Genomic DNA, 22,033 nt, shown 5'->3' with positions numbered 1-22,033 from the left:
TTCTCATCTGTCTTTAATATTACAGAAAAATATGCAGTTTGGAGAACATAATTCTAAATGAATACCAGTAAGGCTGTAAAGCTGTTCTTCATGCCAAGAAAGACAAAAAAGTTAGAACAAGCTTAATTTGTGTTCTCTTTGTTCTTAAATGGCTATCTCTCCACAAATTTTATCCTTGTGTAATTCTCAAAGTCCCTCCCATGCTCCAAGGCAGCTGCATGGCCTGGGCAGGACATTCAGTCACGCTAATTTAAGACATAAAGACATCAGTAATCGCAGCAGAGCTGCACAGAAACAGGCAAGCAACAAAGATGTAGTGCCAGGCACTGCAATCATAACTGCCAGTGCATTAACAGAGATGCTGTAATGTCAGTCATATACAGCTATACATTCGTAAGAAAATGAGACAGAAAATACATCTGTTGGCATATGGAATGAAACGAACCTTACATTAGCAGCTGCTCAGCAGATATCCATTTGGATATTGACACAACTTATTTCAATGCAATATTCCAATAAAGAAACACCATCAAAATGCCTTCAGGAAAACTGTTTTGAAGAAAAACACCAGTGGTCCTTAAGTAAACTGTCAGAAGCTATTAATTGGGTGTTGCCAAATTTTCACGTTTTGGAAAAGGAAGGGGACGGAAGACATGAAAGATGGTAAGTTGTTAAAGTACTGCCTATGAAAGTAGTGAGGTAAACAAGAAATTATATTGTTCACAAAGAAAAGAAGTTGGAAGAAGCCTAGCACCCTTCCCACCAGACAGATCAGCAAGCTGATATAAACAAAAATACATCCTCGAAAACCAGCAGCTAATTTCCACTTGACCAGCTGCTTTATACCAACTGACCACATGCAAAAACAGCAGGGCACTCCCATGCTGGACAGGGCTCAGGGTGAGAGCCACAGCAGCCCACGTGGCTCTCAGCTGAAGCCGTACTCAAAAGCTTTTCCTTTTTCGCTTGAAGCTGAATCAGACGTGGTGCAGGCCCAGCACAGTCCCGCATTCAGCAATGCCAGTTAAATTGTGAAGGTGGTGGATCTGTAAAGCACAAATGAGAAACGAGTGGAAGAAAGCTTGCAAACAGAATTGCCATCTGGATGCTTTCTAGGGTAAAATTTGGGCACAGCGTTTCTGAACTCAAAGCGCTGCCCTCAGAAGGGAAGAAAGAAAAGCTTGTCTCTAGGGGTGAATTTGAGATGGCCACCACAATGTCCTGGAGCAAAGGGTGGGACACGTGCCATGCTTTCAGATAACATGGAATAGGCTGAAACACCCCAGAGGGATGTTAAAAGAGCTGTTTCAGAGAAGAAAAGGTGTACCACCTTTGTTTTAAAAGTGGAAAATTACAAGACTGAACCATACACTCAAAATCCTTAGAGCTGAAAAGAAATGTAGGAGTAACAAGAAAGTCCCTTCATTTACAGGTAAGAATCTTCTCTCTCAAAAAGGGGTCAAAATCCTCACAGCACAGAGAACATTTGTACAATCCATATTTCAGGGGACACTCAATTAAAATGTGGAATCAACTGAGTCTTGTTAATGACATTGAAAAATGTTCAGCAGAGCTCCAGCTCTTACCATCTCTTTTCTGCTGAACGGAATGCACTGACCTTGCCTGTAATTACAGTGCAATTCCTTTCCCCGAGGAACACTCTGCAGCCTGCAAACATCCCTCGAGCCTGCAGCAGTTCTGTGCAGTTCCTAATTATCTCCAAAATCTGCCCACAGGCTCTCTTAATACTTTCTTATGAACATACATTGAAGTTATGCTATACTCCCCCAAAATCCCAGTATACCCCTGTGTGACATAGGTGGCAACACTGAAAATAATTAAAAAAAAAAAGCAGGAGATGAGGGAGGAAAACAGGAGCCACCGACAGAATTCAGAAGAGCCCCACATAAAGGATTATTTCTGTCAGACAGCAAGGATATTTCAGTCAGAAATTTGATAAACAGTGGGCATCCACTGCAAAGCAGCATGAGCACAGCACACAGCAACAGGGCAGGACACTGCATCAGGTTTCAGTCTTCGTGTTTGGGGAACAGGAACTTAGCTCTAGTCCTGCCTGACCCCCAAATGTGCCACAGCCAAAGATTTCAGCCTGTGTCACAGGACTTACATCTGTCTCACAAAAGCACCGCTTGGAGGTCTAAGTGCAAAGGAGGGGATACTCCATACTCCCACATATAAGACACACAAAGCAAAGGAACAGCTTCATCCCTTTCCCATACCTGATCCCTTTTGTTTCAAGGGCAGCATTTTTCTCCTCAAGGTTCTGACAAAGTCACTTATGTTAAAAGAATATTGTGTCACAAAGGCAGACTGAAAGAGTAATTGCCTTATTACAACCTTGAGAAGCAAGGTGCTGTAGAGGCCTTTGTAGAAGTTGAGTGCTTTAAATGAATGCTCTCAACAATACAAAGATTTGTGTATGGAAGTGAGTCATTACACTGGCAAGACTTGGAGGGCATCAGATCAGCTGTGAACATGTGTCCAGGGAGGTGAATGATGGTTTTGAGAGGATTTGTCTATATTAATATGCCAAGTGTTGACTGGTCCTCTACAGAGGCAAGGAGGCCAGCAAGAAGCAAGCACAGTAACACCATGCTGGGTATCTGCCAGAGAGTCAGAAGGAGAACAGTTTTAAACTGTAAGAAGAGAGGACATTCAGATTAGGTATTAGAAGGAAAATTTTCATTCAGAAGATGATGATGCACTGGCTGCCCCAGAGATGCTGTAGGTACCCCATCCCTGGAGGCATTCAAATTAGGTTAGATGCTCCTGGGCAACCTGACCTGGTAAGCAGCAGCTCTGCCCATTGCAGGGGAGTGGGGCTTGGTGGGCTTCAAGGTTCCTTTCAGCCTGAGCCAGTCTATGACTCTATAATCCACACCTTTGTGAACTGGCACAGCAGCCTTATGTTCAAATATTTTTATTTTTAAAATGTCTTTGCAATCATGATTTGCTCTTCACCCTGGATAAACCTTCTTGTTACACACATAAAAGATTCAGACTCATAAAACAAAAATTTCAAGCAGGGATAAGACATCACAGTACACTGCAGTGCAAACAACACTATCATTCAAAATGGTACAAAAATGTGTTAGATGATCACAGATGAATGAAGATTCAGAGTGTAACATGAGTCATTTTGAAAAGGGATACTGAATATTTCACTTAAACGCTGAAAATGTAAAAAAGAGACTTCAAACTTCATTTATAAAATTCATTGTTACCTTTCACTCAATTTAATTGAGATGCTGATTTTTCCCATTCAGCTTTGCCAATCTGCAAAGAGCAAGCCTTTGACAGGTACCATTTTAAATATCAAACTTACTCATTTAAAGTTGTACTGATAAATCTATTTCTTAACATCCCCAGACATTCCTTTACATGTAATTTGTACAGCTGCAGCTACCAGACCACACTTGTTTCTGTTCAGTCTCAAAGTTATGGAAAATGTCCTTCCTTTGAACAGTCAGGTTTTATCAAAAAAGAAAAACAAATGTTACAGATTGACATTTTTTAAGTAGAACCAATATCTCTCAGTGCTTTATAGCCAGTGCTGTTATTAATTTTCATTTGTTTTCCCACAGAAGTTATGTAAGTGCAGTAACTGCCAACTTCTTAAATCCAATTATTTCTCTTTTTCAATCCAAAACTCTCAATACCTTTCAGTATCTTTATCTAATCTATGCTCATAAGATTTTATGTTAAAGCTCAGTTTCAGAATCCACAAATCACAAAATTCCAAAGGGAAGACCCATCACAGCAGCTGAACCTATAGCTTCCAGATACAGAAGATAAATACACCCAAAAAGCTATTGCATGCACATACACACAAAAATAAAGTGATCCACATTACACAGGAGAAAATACACAGGCATACTTCATTTAGATATTTCTTTCTTTCCCATTTACAAGTTTAATCTGCTGCCTTTACCAAGGAGCACAAGGATCTTCAGATGAATGTGGTGAACCTTCCAAAACTGCCAGGAAAAAGACTGACTCAACTGAAGAACTCAGCTTCATACAGTTTTTCTACTTCATTCTGAAAACTGGAATTTGGGAAGTAATACGATGGCATTTAGTAGATGAAGTGCAACTTAGTTTGGTTTTTTTTCTGACAAGTACAGGTCACTCTCATGCACAAAGGTTGGTTTTTTTCATTTTTTTTTTCCTCTGATCTCTTTTTGATCATGACAGCAAACTCCCTAGGTTGTAAATTCTAGTCAAAAGCAACAATAAGATAAAAGTAATATGAGGTAATTTCATAAATAATATAACGTTGATCTGAAATTTTAAAGCTATCTTAAAATGAGTGGCTTTTTCTTTGCCTTCCACACCTAGAATTACTATAAACTTTGGCAAACTAATTTTAGTACAATCACTTTCCTATTTAATAAGTACTTCACAAAGTAGCTGCACATCCGTATACAAACACAGAACTCGCTACACTGGATTTTTCTGTATGTCTGTAGTGAAATGGTGAAAAGCAGAACAACCCAAGGAAAAGAACTACTAACACAATCTACTACTACTGACTGCTCATTTATACTGCAGGTTTCTCTTCTACACATTAATAAGTCTACTTGCAAGCTGCTCAAAGAAAATGCTGCTGCTTTCTCTGCTTGGCAAGGTAACATCTTAATCTCACAGTGTCAGTGGTCCCCTTGAGCTCACAAAGTCTATTAAAACAAATTACATGAAAATATCTTCAGGAGTTCAATTCTATAGCCTAAGAGGATTTGTGTATCCCAGTTTCTTCTGAGATTCAGGGAATATAAGATGGTATACCATTCCAGTCTAATGCTGTTATAAAACCCTAATAATCTCTCCATCGACTACTGTATGCACTCCATAGAATAAAAGGAGGTTAGCTGGAGAAAACTACATGCTTCCTTGTTAACAATATTAACTAGCCTGCACTGATATCAACACTTCAGCATCTGTATCAAACAGCCATTAGATTTGAACTGCAGTACACTGATGCACAAAACAAAAATGATTTCAACAGAAATATTCAGCATTTCATAAAGTTGATACAAAGTTTCTGAAATTAGGTAACTCAAGAAGTACATTTTAAGAAAATTTTAACCCAGCAACTAAAGTAACATTATCTTTCATTTACTGTTCTACCAAATTACAGCAGGAAACAAAGCTGATGAACAGAAATTACCATGTAGGAATACAAAAAGTCCCTTCCTAACAATTAAAAGAATGAAAAACCTAAATTAAATATGGCATAAAACTAGCTACTCTGTGATTCTAAAACCTCAAGTGCTACACTGGATTGTTAACCTATCAACCCTGCAATACGAACAGCAAAATAAAGCAAGACACCACAAGATCACAGACCAACATCCTAGAGCAATGCAGGGATCCAATTACAAGCAGCATCTCCTGCCAGGCAGCCAGGCTCCCATGGGGACAGGGAGCACACACACTGGGATGTTTGACACTAAAGCAGTGTTTGCTTCTTACATAGAGCCACGTAGATGTCACAGGATTATTGCCACTTGGTGCTCCCATGTTTAGCTCTTGGAACGGGTCCAGAGGAGGGCCACTAAAATGATCAGAGGGCTGGAGCACCTCTCCTATGAGGAAAGGTTGAGGTAACTGAGCTTGTTCAGCTTGGAGAAGAGAAGGCTCCAGGGAGATCTCATTATGGCCTTACAATACTTGAAGGGAGTGTATAAACAGGAAGGGCACCAACGGTTTACACAGGTTGATAGTGATAGGACAAGGGGGAATGGTTTTAAACTAAGACAGGAGATTTAGCTTAGATGTTAGGAGGAAGCTTTTCACTCAGAGGGTGGTGATGCATTGGAACATGTTGCCCAGAGAGGTTGTGGATGTACCACCCCTGGAGGCATTCAAGGCAAGGCTGGATGTGGCTCCGGGCAGCCTGCTAGGGTTGGTGACCCTGCCCATAGTAGGGGGGTTGAAACTTAGATTATCTCTGAAGACTTTTTCAACCAAGGCCATTCTATGATTACATTTATCAAAACTTTAAAGCAGAGCTTAGGACAGCACTTCCAGCTTTGTGACACTCCCCTATGCAATGTATCTCTAGGATCTGTTGCTCTCCTCAAAATGGTCAAAAGCCTAACACTGGGCTGATAGCAAACGTCCTTTATTACTGCTCCTCAAAACTGTGCCCAAATTGGCCAGAGCTTTAACAAACTAAAAAGCAAACTACAGCTCTATCTTCTGTGAGACCACATGCCACCGCAAATAAAATCGGAATCCACACAGGTCAGCTCTGTTCAACAATTATTATTGTTTGATTTGCTCTAAAGCACAGCTAGAAATAACTGAAGCTTTATCAATTTTCAAAGGAAGCTTCTGTAACTACATTGGTATGCCCTATGGGAACACGACTCTGTTTCTCATAGCAACCTTCAATGATTTAAGCAGCAAGCCCTGCTCTTCCCACAGCATCATTAATACTCGGAGCGCTTCATCATTCTTCAACAACAGAAGAAAAGCCTTCTTAAGTAAAACATTGCTCTGCCTCGATGTCAGGGAACCAGGACATTTTGCTCTGAGAGCAGATAAGTCCTTGCCATTACCTTTAATTACAATTTTTCACAGCACTTCACAACAAAAAAAGATGGTATCTCAGGCTTTCCTTTTTTTTTTTAATTCTTAGTTTGTTCTATTGCTGCACTTTAATTATGTTCAATAGACCCCATTTTTTACACTTCTTTTATTTTTAAGTGTTCTCTTCTAAATACACACCAAATTCCATAACTTTTTCACAAGTACTTTATTTAAATTTGGTAGTGACAGCTACTAATGATTCATACCTATGGGGATCCACCTGTTTACAGATACAGAAGTTCGCCTTTAAGCGGCTGCACAGTTGGCACGTGACAGCAAACTGCTGTTATCAATAGGAATTCAACGCCTTTATAATACTTTATCTCTTAAGAGATAAAGTTTTATGGCAAAAGTAGGACAGTTTGTATACAGAAAGGTTGGATTGCTTCTGTAAGCCCTCTCTCACCACTTGCAGTGGTACCTTGAATTGAAGGCAGGTATGCATTATCAAACATTTTTAGCAGCTTTCTAAGATCTGTTTTACCAGATGAAGAAACTAAAGACACAGGCCTACAAGGAGAGTAAAATGCTCAAAGCAGCCAATGCCACGTGACCTATTCCAGTTTCCTGGGTTCAGTCAGCCTTGGTCCCTCTGTTCATTGCCTGGTGCCTGTCTGATTTCTCCAGGCTCTGATTCCTAAACCAACAGAAAATACTGAAACAACAAAAGCAACAAAAGCAACTGAGCTGAAGCAATTCACTGAAAGGTCAAATGAGTCTCAGAGCTGAGGCAAAGGAGCAGGCAGGACCCACAAGACTTAGCTGCAGCCTAAGAAACAGCAAGATGTTAGATCTGTTCAGCTGGGCCATGGACCTTCCCCAAGAAACACAGATGGGGAATCCTCCCCAGTACTGAAGGAGAAGACAGCATCAGAATAAGAAACAAGAACATACAAGAACATAATTTATCTGATGTTTTCTTTTCTGTGTCCACCTTGCTACAAAACCTATCTGTTTTGGATTCACAGGAAACGCCATAACCAACATTCTGCTTTTTGTTCTCATATTTAAAAATAACCATTAACATTTGGTGAAACACATCATGTGTCAAAATACTTATGCAGTGAGCTGCAGGAAGACAGGCACACAGGCCACGTTAATTCAAAATGACTTACAGTAAGCAAGTATGGTTATTACCTCCATCATCAAGCAAGGAAATTTAATTTAGATATCTAACTTTGATTCTGCATTTCTACTCCTTGTGTGATAGAGACTATTACTAGATAGTAACCCTAAGCTGATATTGATTTACAAGTAAATGTAGCAACTCCATATTTGATACTATTTTTTTAAACAAACTGGAATGCCATAATGCATTCACATTTAAGTGATCACTTAACTTACACAAATTTATTCAGATTATTTTAATACAGTAGAAGAAAAAAACGTGAACAGTCCCTCCCATTTTCTGGACCAGATACTCTCTGAACTGCCATATAGGTACCACTGACACATACAGGATGCATCCCTGGCACGTAATGCTGAAAGTTCCAAGAACCAGCCAAGAACCAGCCAAATCCAACATCAATGAGGTTGCCAGGGACATGAGGGAAAAAAATAAAGTTGTAGTACTGTGAAGTATTACATTTGAGGGTCATCTTGCAAACTCACAGGCATATCAAGCTGGTTTCAAAGGAAACTGTAATTTCATTTACACAAATCCAAATTATTCAAGATTTAGGGTTAATTATAAAACTACAATAGACATTTTGGTTACATGTTTCTATTATATCCCGCATTAAAAGCTGCATTCATTTTTTGTTTTCTCCTATTAATAGAAGCAGCGTTATCTTTAGTTCACGAACTGAGCTGGTTTCTGGGCATCCTTAAAAGAACTTGTTGATCTCAGCAGCACATTTCATTTTTTCTACACTATGTAAAAGGAAAACAAGTTTTTTCAGTTTCTTATTTTGAAGGAGAAAAAAAATGACAAAATATACTAAGCTAAAACAGAATTTTCTGTCTGTGCCTACCAAAGATAATCTGTTGCAAAGTGAGCTGCCCCTTCAGCAAATGCAATTCAAATATTTACCAAGCAATTTCTCTCATTTTGGTCATCTGAGATGCTTAAAATTTCAACAAAAATTATTTAAGAGATAGTCACCATACTTATTGGCAAAATTATTCTAATTGTTTTTTTCAAGTTATGCTAAAGGATATATTTACTACAATGCTTAGATTAAAAGTTGCACTTGAAAGTACTACATCTTGTATCCCTCTCATAGCTACCTTGTAAATACCTTCTAACACATCCCAATAAAAAAATACAAAAGTTTTGTTTGTGAAAGCCATTTAGGACCTGTGTCTTCATCATCATCACAAAAAAAATAGGTCCTGAATCTCAGTTTAAAAGCAGGCAAAGATGATAAGGCTGAGCTAAAATGTCCAACTATCACATGAGCTCTATGACATACAGGCACACATTCTCTCTTCCTGAATCAGCAGTGTAGTGGTCTCAGCCTCCATCACGTACTGCAGAAGAAATACCAGCCTGTCACAGCCAGACTTCCACGTGATTTGTCTGCTATTAGGCTCTTGGACATACTAGTTTAATTTTGTGTTTTTGTTTGGTTTTTGTTTGTTTTAAAAAGGATAGATTCTTCATACCTCAAATCTCAACATACACAAGATTTCAGACAGATGAATGCCTCAACATGACTTACATCAGATTCATGATACAGAGACCCTTTAGAAATTAGTATTTCTGCTTCCTCCTCAGCCCCAAACTTAAGCCATCCACTTACATAGCCAAAAGAAGAACAAATAATAGTTACTTTTTTCTCTAGTCCTGCAGTGTCATGTGGCAGCAGTAAGGTCAGTCTTTAGAAGTTGGCTCCAACCTGAGCAGTGACTAATTTGCTCCCTTCCCACTGAGGACACTGGGTCACGACAAACATAACCCCTGCAGCTAATGATGAGCCAGAGGGAGCCCTCTGAAAAAGAAAGCACAGAAGTTTCCTTCAGGGGCAAAGAATTAAGGTCATACAGGTAACAAGCCTGTTGTAGGTTCACAGGGTGAAAAGAATAACACTTGGGATTTATGCCATTTCATTCTGAAGTCAGTGCTAAAGCTCTGAATCAGACTTCAAGCACAGTATCACTTTCCTAGGCTGAGTAAACATGCTAAGAGTGCATACTACAGTGTCTTCTGCCACCTAATACAAGAGATGATGCATTAGCTTAATGGAGATGCAGGGTGGGGAAGAATCTGTGCCCTTCATCCTAGCAACAGCATTTGTAAGACACTTGCACACTCGAAGTAAAAACAAAATCAAAACAATTTAAGCAATTTATTAGCCTGCCAATGAAACGATAAATCATCTGACATGAGAAATGACACGTTCATAAAATCCACTAAGCAAGATAACCCTGTCTCAATAAATGAATCATTTTTCCTACAGTGAGGTGGAAATGTGTATCAGGAAAACACTGTACAATCAACAATTAATCAAAACAGGGAAAATACTGATGAAAAAATTAAGATGGCATTGATTCCTTTCGTATTATTACAATAAAGACCCAACTGACAAAAGTAAACGTTTGCTTTCAAAAGTGAACGCAAATTGTAAACACCTGAGAGGAGAGAGATTGTTATGCTAGATCCTTTCCAGACATTTCTGACATTATTGTAATTATATACCAGCACTGGGGCCAGGGAAATAGGAAAGAACAAAAATACCTCTTTCTTGCATAAAACGAGTATCTTTATTCAACTGCATATAACACATACACACTCCAAAAACCAGCAGTGGAAAGTAGGAATTGACCTTTACAGCTGATCAAAGTATAGGTTCAGCAAAATATGCCTCCACATACCCACGTTATGAACACACTTGGATGCTCTGCTGATTTTGCTCATAACCAAAAAGAAGCAGGGCGTTTAATGGAAGGATGACTGCATACTACACGACACAAAATGAATTTCCATGATACTAAGAATCTAACAAGCCACTGATAATAAACATTTCTTTTCTAGCTGAGAAAGAAATCCGTTTCATTGCAGTATTTCCACTGATATCACATTAGGGAAGAGGCAATTGTCCCAAGGCAGATTTAGACTTATCACCAGCATAACAGAACATCTTGTTTATAACTAGTCTGATCAGTAAGGATTTCAGAATTTAGAGGGCAAAAATCAAACAGAATACACAAATTACTCTAATAACAAAATTAAGCTTTTGCCACATTTGGTTTGTAAACATCAGAAAAAATATGCAAAAGATATTACAAGCAAATAGGTGCTAGGGCAAATAGCTCTCAAAATCTGAAGTATCATAATGTTTCTTAAGCCTCTGACCCTCCAAGCAATACAGAACATGGGATATCTCTTTAGTAAGTCTGAAAAACTTAACATAAGAAGGGACACTGAGGCTTTGAGAGCAGCAGCTTGTCTGAATGTGGTGTTTTTTTTCTGAATTGGTCTTGTCTGAATGTGTTTTTGTCTGAGCAGTGTTTTGACTAAGTCATCACTAGAGTTCTGGGCCTGAAATTTTCCAAAACACAGAACAAAAGGTTCGTAGCTGTCAGTTCACAAGTATGCTGCAAAATTCGCTATATATCCTAATGCTGTCAAATAAGCTGTGCACTTCTGAGTGCTCTATTTTGTATGGAAACCAGCATCTCCCATAACTTCTATCACTCCTCCTTGTTACCACTTAAGCAAATTTTAAAAGAGACGGCTTTGAAAAATCCTGCCAGAAAAGCCTGAAAGAGATGGACAGAGTGCTCCGGTACAAGCCACCTAATAAACATCACAGTGCAGGTAGCAAAAACCTTCAACAGTATCACGCAGAGGAACAATGCACAGTATCAATAGTGTAGCCACAGGAGCTTACCCTGAAAGAAAGTCTCAAAGTACAGAGGGACAAAAGAAGAGACAGGACAGTGGTGTATCATCTTTTGACAAATGTAAACCCCTAAGAGAGTCCTGAATTTACTCAGATAGTCAAAGAAAGCAAGTAAGCCTCTGAAGAGAGAATAAGCCTCTCCAAAAATAGAAAGGATCAAGAGAAGTAAACAAGTTACCTTGCAAAGAAAGCAGGCAAGCAGCTCTAGGCAAGACACCTGGAAAGCCTCGCACCACAACTTGAGAAACCTAGCAAGGAAAATTAGCATGAAAGGTGATTTTGTTCTTCCCATTTCTGAATAAACATCTCCACCAGAACACTGGTAACTCTCAAAACAACAAGCAGGGACCTTTTTTGCTCTATGACCTTGGGAATTTTATCCTTGTCTCGTTGCCTCGAAAAACCACCATTGCTGAGTCTTTACCTGAACCTGAATACGAGAACAGACCTATGAACAGTTGACTACATGAGAGAACTAGGATCACATCTGTATCATGATTTTAAGTCTAATCCCATAATTAGTGTCTCTGCAGGGGAATAAAAGGCAAAAAAAATACCAACACTGCTTCCACCAATACCCAACTCCTTCACATAAAACACAGACAGCTCCATGAAGAAATTGAGACTACATAACCTTAATGTTTAATTCTGGTCTTTACCAAACTATGAAAATGATAAAACATTTTTCATATCACATCCTATACTGTATAAATACAACTCTGAGGCATAATAGCTGGGTAAATATTAAAAAAGTTAATACAGGAGTTAAGAGTCTGTTCTCAAAAAAAAAAATCCACACATCAGATGATATTTTTCAAGCAAGTGCATCCCTGCTTTATTCATTCTGTTTCAGTAAAGACGGACATGAAAAGATTGTGTAAAATGAAAACACTCCCTACACACAAATCTGGGGGGAAAAGACATCTCTATAGACAAAGTTGAACAGTCAGTCAATAGAAGTGTTTTCTATTACAAAGGAAGCAGAAATGCACTCAGCTGCCCAATCAACCCTTCCATCACAAATGCACCCTTGTCAACAAATGGTCAATACGAGCTTGTCATTGCTAACACCCCAAACTCCCAACACCATAGTCTAATTCAGCAATACCCTGAACTCTTTCCTGGATCTTTTACAAACAGGCAGAGGAGTCATTCAGCCACAGCAGTGCTTTAGTGGAGACATCCGATTATGTGCTTCACATAGGGACCTCATCCAGGTGCAATTTCTGCTGGTCTTCTACAAGTATTGCTACTTCAGCACCACCGCTGACAGTTTACAGTCATTATGAGACACCCCAAAAAATGAACAAGCTAAGGAATAATCAAGAAGCAAAGTTCACTCTCTTCTTTTGGTCCCTTCCCTTTTTCTGCATTTTTTTTAACCTTTGAACAGCCTCTCATCCTCTGTTAAGTGAACATTTGACTCATGTCCAACTACACAATGACATCCCTTAACATGACCCGACTCCTCAATCTTCTACCCAGTGTCCTGAAAGTGCTTCACTAGTCTAAGTGCACCTAAGGAGAAGTAGGAAGACAGCATTATACCCATTGAGTAAAAGACAATTAAGCAACTCAAAGCAATCTGGAAGCTCACGGCAAAAGTGGGAGGAGAGGAGTTCTAACTCCCAATCTTCTGCTGCAACCATCAGCAAACACATGACAGAAGTAAAACCCAAATGTAACTACCAACCCTAGACTAATGCGGGCCCATAAATTAAAAGAACAGTGCAACAGAATACTAATCTACATGGGATGGCAGTTGTTTTTAATACGTTAGATTTATGTGGCAGTAACCTCCTACAGGCTGCTTTGCCTTTCCAATCACATAGATGCTGCTACACTGTAGACCAAACAAGCAGAAGCAGTACTTCGAACACACACCAGGAATTACTGGAATACCTGAAGTTATCTGGCAGATAAGTGGGACTCCCCCTACACAACTGATTCTGAAATTTGATCCACAGGACTCACACACTTACCTACTAGGAAGGACTGGATAAGATCCCAGAAGTCATTAGGATGCCTCAAATGAATGTAAAAGACCATTAAAATTAAATGAAAACAGAACAGAGCTCTTTCCTAAAAATAGATTATACTGCGCAGCCAAATGTGTGTGCATGCAATTGTTAATTTATTTTTAAGTTGGAAAAACTTTTCAGCTTGATTTTCGAAATGGCTGATGTAACAAGGTGTTTTGAAACAAAACAAGGGAAGGATTCAAAAATGTCACTTGGGGCAATCAAAAGAAAGAAGGAACTGAGCATTATCAGTATTCTAAGATTTTTCACTGAATGCTTTCACACTAGCCCTGCCAACGAAAAAGGCAGGAACAAAAACTTCATAAAAATATTCCAGGGGGAAAAACAAAACAAAAAACAAACAAAAAGAAAGCTGTTTTGTGAGCTTGGATAAGTATTAGGCTCAAAAAGCAATTAAATCTTAGTCTACATACCAACAAATGAAAGAAGTAAACATCACTCTACCACTTCCTGAAGGGGGGTTGTGGTGAGGAGGGGGTGGGCCTCTTCTCCCTGATAAATAATGACAGGACGAGAGGGAATGGCCACAAGTTGTGCCAAGGAAGATTTAGATTAGACCTGAGGAAACATTTTTTCTCTGAAAGAGTGGTCAGGCACTGGAATGGCCTGCCTAGGGAGGTGGTTGAGGCACCATCCCTAGCGCTGTTCAAGAAGCGTTTAGATGAGGTGCTAACGGATTTGATTTAGTAGTTGGGTAGGGATAGTGATAGGAGGATGGTTGGACTAGATGATCTTGTAGGTCCTTTCCAACCTTATGAACCTATGAACCTATGAATAAGTGAAAACAGTCAGTTCCATACTGAGATGGACACTGAGTCATTGGGTGATATTTACAATGTGACAATGCAGCTGGAAGCAAATCAGTACGATCTAAACTCTTATGATTCATCTTTCTTTACAAAAACTGGGCTACTAGAAGATCTGCTCCTGGAGACACACTATAAAAACTAGGTTATTACCTCCCATGCAAAGGTTCCAATACTATTTAAGGAGAATTTTCACTCTCCATCAAACATGAAGAAAACTGATTATTTCCACCAATAAAAATTCAGAAAGAACACAAATTCAAATGTAAAGCAGAGAATGAAGTTTCAATGAGCAACGCTATTTTAAAATCAGTTAAGAGCTTGTTCTGTCACCACAGCACTAGACAACTGAATTACAAATATTTTCTCTGCAAATCAACAAGAAGTTTTCTCACACCAGAAGTATTTAAACCAAATTCCAAAGGGAAAAGGGGGTGAATGAATTAAGTAAACTACCCAACCTTTGGAACAACTTCCCTCTGACAGTGACTAAAGACTTTTACTTCTTGCGAAAACAGAACACTACCTTTTATGAAATCTTTAAGCCTTACTTGTCACTTTTTGCCCAAAACAACCACTATTCTGGCCATCTGTTCTCTATATTAATAATAGCAATCACAAAATCCTCCAATGGGACTGAAAACAAAGCTGCATTATGAGAATATCCAATATAGTCTTCACCACCACCCGTGCTCATTTATCTCCTCTGAAGAGAGAACTATTTCCAAGTCAAATGCTTTATTAATAAAAATAAGTACTTAACCTTTTGAGAATGTAAGAGGGGGATTAATATCGTGCATGCACACACCTAGCAATAGTACTGAGCTCAAACTGTACTTCTTCATACAGCGTACTTTCCTCAGTCTCACCACAGGTCCAGTGAACATGCCCGAATGCAAAAATTCTCTTTGCAACACTGGGAAACTATGTACACTGGATCAAATTCATGTTCCATAGTTATTCTACTGCTATAAAGAATGGCTCCTCAGCAGGTTGGTGGAATCTGGAAAGTCTGTAGCTCATAGGATGAAAACGTAATCACTTAATCCTATGCTTTGTAATTGCTTTTAATAGAATCCTATTGCTTCACAAAAGTTTTTTTTGCTCAGCAAAACAGACTAATTCATGTTCATGATGGCCTACTATCATAATGGGGCTTGCTATAGTTATCTTAAAAGAACCTTTTTTTTTTAATTTCCACTTCAGAAAAGCTGCAAATGGTTCAAATCTCCTATCAGAAACATGTTGTTTAATTTTAACTCTTGATCACTCATCCAAGACAACAGATTTTCACTGTTTAGCTTACCATGTCATTGTAAGACTCCAATGCATTTATTTAAGTCGCTCTCTGAGAATGCAAGCACCTTTATCTATTTACCTAATTACTTCTGTAAAGTTACCAGACAATTGGAGCTACACTCGTTTTCTGTTCTTCCAAATTAAAAAATAAATAAATAAACCCCCAAGAATACACTACCATGAAGGATCTTTGCCTTAAGCATCAACAAAAACATCTTTAAAGATCTACTAATAAACATTAGCACTGAAAAGGAGGAATCCAAGCCAGGGATAAGTCCACACCAAAGAGGGAAGGTCCCAGGAAGGCTGCAGAGCCATCAAAGCCATTTGATTTATAATACTGTTTCTAACCAGATGAAGTACAAAAGTAGGGACTACAGAAGATACACTTCTAAGTGCAAAGCTGTCTGTCAAAGGGAACCAGAAAACTGCTGAAGAGAAATGCAAGGTATAAGCAAACAGGACATTACTACAAGAGAGAAGATGAAAGCGTTATTTCCCAATAAATAAAAGATAAAAAGCCTGCACATCTCTGGCATTCCAGATGTACACATAAAGCAGTCAACCTCATCCATACAAGTTTGATATCAAATTTTACAAATTAAAAATAGCAAGCATTTGCACTGTGCAAAATGAAGGGAGGGGAGGATTATACCTTATAGCCTGACAATAGTGGAACCGCGTTGGGAGTTGGGAGTTGGAATTCAATCATCCATTAGCCCTGTCCAACCCAAGCCATCCTGTGATTCTAACTAGAAGTAAACACCTATGCTTCCATCATTCTTGAACCACTAGATGCCACAGATGTTAACGTCTCTGAGGGTTCAAAAACAGATTGCATAGATTCACCACAGCTATTAAAAAACAAACGATTCAATACTAAATTGTCTGTTTAGAAATCGCTAACTGCATCTTGCTAGAAGCCAGCGAAGCTTCCTTCAGATACCCAGCTACCTGCACACCCTAGTCACCTGCTATCATTCACCATTCAAAACAAGATGCTGATGTGGAAAACACCTCCAGTCCAAGCTCAGCCTTGGTCTGCATTTCTTTGTATGGGAGAAACGAAGGTAAAATATCTAAAGCTGGTTCAACACCTACACTACTCAGTTCCCTCATTCTCAAGCACTATGTAGGGCACTTGTATGGCAGCCAAGATATTTATATAGCAACAGTTCTTAATATACTTGCATCACTCACGAGAGCTGGGGAAGGCACCACAAATAGATAACTCTTCCTCCTTCTCCCTTAGCTGAATTCACTCCCCCCTTTGAGTTTTACTTAACACTCAAAATAGTTTTCTCAGTAACATCTGTGATATTTTTAATACACCAACTATTATCCACAGCCTGTATTACCTACAAGAGGATTTGTGCTAAAGTCTCCCTTCCGTGTACTTTACCCAGGTATTAGATAGGTAGATCTTTTGGGTGGCATTCTGTTTTTCAGTTACATATGACTAACAGGATTTCCTAGAAGTCATTCCACCATTCTGACAGAGCACAGACTCATTCCTTATGAAACACAGCCAGTAACACCTAGCTGCAAAGCAGAACGGAGCTCCCGCTGCACTGGGTACTGCACCAACTCTGAAAACGAGCATATGCAGCTCTTGCATACCATGTAATAACATCGTGAGCCAAGGTCTTTCTCCAGCTGAAGAACCCCTGTGAACCATGTCCACTGCTGGCTCAGTGATCATCCCACTTCTGCTTTTCATTAGGACTTTATTTCTGTTCATCTCCAAAAACACCTCTCTTCAACAGCGTTCTTAATACACTTGCAGAATGCTGCTTTTGTTTCGTACTGTATCCAACATAGGAATCCTCCCTATGTTTTTCATCTGCTTAAGTGGTGCCAAGTAGCACCTGTAAAGAACTTGGCAGTAATTTTCTTCAAATGGCTGCATAAATGGATATGGGTTTGGCCTCCTTCCAAATTTTACTTAGCAATTATTATTCAAACTAATGAAACGAGATGTTTGAAGATTTTTATTTAGAAATCAGTTTAGCTGACAAGATATTCGCTTCAGCAAACATTTAATGAGAAGAATATCTTCATGGGAGAAGAACTTATTCCACCACATGTACTAAGCAAGAGAAGAAATGATACTAGCACTGAAAAGTGCCAAATTTCTTACATTCCAATGGGCAAATTAATCTTCAAGTACATGTTCCACAAAGAGTATTCTGCACTACATGTGGGTATCAGAGATGGTTTAAATCCAAGAAACTAGGAAAGCAGGGAGGGATCTGCTGGCTCTGAAACCACACAGCAGGTAACAATCAAAGGAGCCAGGACCTGCATACCATGCAAAGAGCCCAGATTTCCACTGGGAGGTTCTCCAGGACAGCTGTGCTATGTTCTAGCTATCAAGGATTGTATGTGAAGCTGAGGAGTACTAAGGTTTTTCACAGTATAAGCACAAAGAAAAAACTATCACTACTGTTCAGCAAACTAGGTAAACAAGGACATCAGTTAAAAATAACAAAATAAGACAACAGCAGATGAAATAAGTAAACAACGATGAAAACAATAGTCATCACTCCCCCCCCCCAAGACTAGGGGTGTTAAGTTACAAAGTAATGAATACACAAATAGGCAGAAAAATTCTAATCCATGAAACCCAACCTCTAGAATCTTTTTCCCAAATAATCTGAATTCACACAGACCTAACAAGTCTGGATCTTGTCATGCCTGTTACAGGCAGGCCATTTTGACATGGAATCAGCTGAAATCACTGTTTTCAGTGCTTGCTGTCTGCAAGCATTTCATTACTATAGAGAAGCCCTACTACCCCCTTAATGAAGGGTCTATAATTCAGACATAAGTTACACGAGCACACGTTTCTGGACAGTATCATACACAAGGAGTTACCACACAAATAAAACTATAACACTGCTGTTATAAAAGTCTTTTGCATATTTCCTAGCAAGTATTGTTATCCCTAAATGACAGTGTTTCCACTGTTTCAAAATAGAGCAATATAAAACATTTTATTTGTGCTATTTTGGAAAATATCAACACAGCGTAAAGAGATGTCAAGTCTTAAACTAGATTGCTTATTAAAATGCACCAATAATAAAATTAGTGATTCATCTGGACATGAGATTTGGCAGAGATAGCTGTGGGGGGAAAAAAAAAAACACAAACACACTATTTTAGTGTGTGCACCTCATACCTTCTGTGCCAGAAGTTTGTTCTGCTTCCAGAAGCATTACAAAAAATGTGATGCTTAAGGAGAAAAACAGTTCCAGTCAACAGCAACAAAAGAGCAGGATTCTAAATCACTACCTCTCACCAGCTCTGCACGCTGAAGAGAAAGAAAGCCAAGAAGATGGAATGGTTCTGGCAATACAAGTAACTCATTTACAACTCTTTCCACTTCTAATAGATATCAAAAGGCATCTGTATAAACCCTCTCAGCAGCCAAGCTCCTCGGTAACTGGAGGCATGCACCATGATTACTTGGATCCCCTTAACAGAAACCTGTCCTGAGTCATTTTCTAACTCATCCATGAATTTGGTCGAGTCTTCTGTAGGGTGTCTTCAAACACAAAGCAGAAAAGCCTGTTCTACCTAACAGTGAGCAGGCTTAGCTCCCACAGCCTTGGCACAGGAGGTACAGTATGAAATGACCTCGGGCACCATTAAACAAAATAAGAGTGCTACAATAGAGAATGTTCAAAACAAATGTGAGCTTGTAGGGTTTTATCATAAGGCTTTTTTGCTTTTTTTTTTTTTCCTTAATCAATACCTAATTTTATTTTTCAACCTCTTAAGACTTTCTTAGAGCAATCACAGACAGACAATGATATCTTTATGAGAGCACTAGGTAATTACCCTCAGATAAGAAAATCATAATTACATTGAACTCTTCTGCAAGGTGTTTTAAAGCCTACTAATGAAAAGTACTGTTAAAAGCTGTGCATTCCAAGTAAGCCTAATAACAACATGAAGCATGTACTACTTTTTTTCTGGGATGTTAATTATAAACAAAACAAATTTTATTTGGAAGCCCAGCAGAAGCAATCGTTCCTGTGATACAATGATTCAAGGAGGTAACAGAAGTCACACTGCAGCAGTTTGCCTGGTGTAAGCTTACAAAAGAACCATCTGAATCTATTCAGCTACTCATTGAAAAAAAAATAAGAGTGAACGAACCACCCATCAGGAACTCAATATAGCTCCCACAGTAAATAGGCAATCTCTGAATATTGAAACTTGGGAAGGGCTTTAGAATAAACACCTGTTGACTAGGTGAGAACAAATTCCACAGGCTGCCAGTCAAAACAGTAACGTATAGCACAAAACAATCCACTTCCCATAAGTCATTCACAACAATACCTGGCAGTCTTCTAGGCTATTTTTGAGTTTTTAAGCCATCTACCTATACACACAGACCCCAGCCTACTGCTTTGTTTCAGCCCCACAGAACTTGATAATTACCTTTTTATAAAATCCCACTGCAGGCAGTTTTAAGACGATAGACAATTTTTGGAAACAGCTTCATCTCACTTGGCTCTCAACAACTATGAAAAATGAGGCCCACTTGCCCACATCTCCCTTGCAAGAGCTCCCTGGCTAGGGGCTGCTGGCATGAAGCTATTTCTCAAATCAGGACTGCAGGATAGAGCTGCGAGCAGCCACAGGGATCACAATCATTTTGCTATTACAGAAAAATCTGTGATGGTACAAGGTATGAAGCAGTGTTATCAGGAACTGCGATGAAAAGAGAAATCTGTTCAACTATTCTGTTACAAGCCTTCTATTTTTTATTTTTCTTTCTTCTTTTTAAGCGAGAATTGACTAAGCTTTCAATAGAAATAGTTAAACATTTGTGGCTGATGTTTATAGCAATCTTCAAGGGTGTCGGTACTGTATGATGGCAAGTGTTTATTTGCTTTTCCGAGCAAGTGCTTGGTATTTTGCATTTCATTAGTCAGATAGTTGAGGGCTTCAGACTTACATTTCACAAATCATTTTTGAAGACAGCCATTAGGCAACAACTGTGCTGTTTACAGCTGCCGTGCGGGGACGCATCGGCTGCACATACCTCTTACCTAACCTACCTACAGCACGGCGTGCTACTCATCCACTAGTCACACTGGGACAGGTGCTCTCATCCCGGCAAAATGAAGTCACCGACGAAAACGACACGGGCGCAGTCACATCTTTTTCAAGAAGCAGGGAAAGATCTCCGCCGAGGCCTTTGTCTGGCTCTACCCTGAGACACCGCGGGGCTCCGTGCACCCGAACGAGCGGATAACTCGGGCGGCCCTTCACCCCGCGCTCCCCCGGGCAGCCGGGCACGCTCCCCGAACCTACGCTCTGCGAAGCGGGCACTCAGCGGCACTCGGAGCCGCGCGCCGGTTCCGTTCCACGCAATACTCCGCGGCGGCGGCCGGGAGGAGCCCCGCGGGACTGCCGGGTGCCCTGCACAGGGGAGCGGGCAGGGCCGAAGCGGCGCGGTGCCGCCGGCCCGACCGGAGAGGCCGGCAGGAGCCCGCCTGCTCGCACCGCCCGCGTCGGCACCGGAGAAAAGCGGAGCGCCCGGCCGGCCCCAGGCTAATCGATCACCGACGGCGCCCGCCCGCCGGAACAAAAGGACAACGGCAGCGGAGCTGCCCACCCACCCCGCCCCGCCCCGCCGCGGCGACCCCCGCCTCTCACTCACCTCAGCGTTACGGGCGGCGGCCGCTCGCAGCCCCACGCTCCCTCCCCGCGCCCGCCCCGGCCCCGCGGCACCTCCCCCCGCACCCGCCCTCCCGGCTCCGTCTCTCACCGCTACCGGAGTGGCGGCGGCGGTGGCGGCTGGGCCCGACTCCCCGCCACGTGACCCCGCCGCCACGTGACCACCGCGCTTCCCCGCGCCGGCTCCGCCCCCGCCGTGCGGCGCCGCGGGCTCAGGGCCGCCCACCCCGGGCCCTCCTCACGGCCGCGGGTCGGGGCTGGGGTCTCGTTAGAGGGAGCTCTGCTTCGGGGCAGGTGTTGAGGGCCGGGTTCTTTTCTCATCTCCTGGGTTCAACTCGAGCCTGAGGGAGCAACAGCAAGCTCGAACGCGGCCACGACTGGAACCCAGGAGCGTCCTAGCAGCTAACAAAGCCCCAGCTTCCAAAGACAAAACTTCTAACGTTTAAAGCAATAGCACACGCTCATTTTGTTGCCTGCCAGGATGCTGTTGCTCTATACACAGTCACGTTACAGCTTAGGAAATTACTGCATCGCGTCAGTCTTTTGTTCCGTGACTTACAGTACACTCTTGGATAGTCAAGCATTCTAATTCACACTCCAAATTATTTTTAAATAAAATACGTAAAAGTAAGAGAAAACTCAAGAGGAAGAGACCACTTTTTCCTTCAGTAGGTTCTGTTCCATCTGTTCCTCCAATGTAATAAGCCTGACATAAACTGCCAGTTCATTA

General features: G+C 40.6%; 1 protein-coding gene across 2 annotated transcripts in view; it reads right to left on the bottom strand.

Moving 5' to 3' along the window:
• The window catches only part of TULP4 (TUB like protein 4), a 128,012-nt gene extending 106,572 nt beyond the window's left edge, over positions 1–21,440 (bottom strand). The window contains exon 1 of one of the 2 annotated variants that reach the window (XM_065732804.1): positions 21,395–21,440. The gene's annotated coding sequence lies outside the window, so the exon portion shown is untranslated. The remainder of the gene's footprint in view (positions 1–21,394) is intronic. The other variant, XM_065732812.1, reaches the window with a different exon arrangement.
• Between the last annotated feature and the right edge of the window lie 593 nt (positions 21,441–22,033).

Source organism: Cyrtonyx montezumae, unplaced genomic scaffold (assembly GCF_038088225.1).
Source record: "Cyrtonyx montezumae isolate F1298 unplaced genomic scaffold, pur_monq_1.0 scaffold_0, whole genome shotgun sequence".
NCBI lineage: Eukaryota > Metazoa > Chordata > Aves > Galliformes > Odontophoridae > Cyrtonyx > Cyrtonyx montezumae.
The sequence above is the reverse complement of the archived record's forward strand: the minus strand, read 5'-3'. Positions and strand labels throughout refer to the sequence as shown.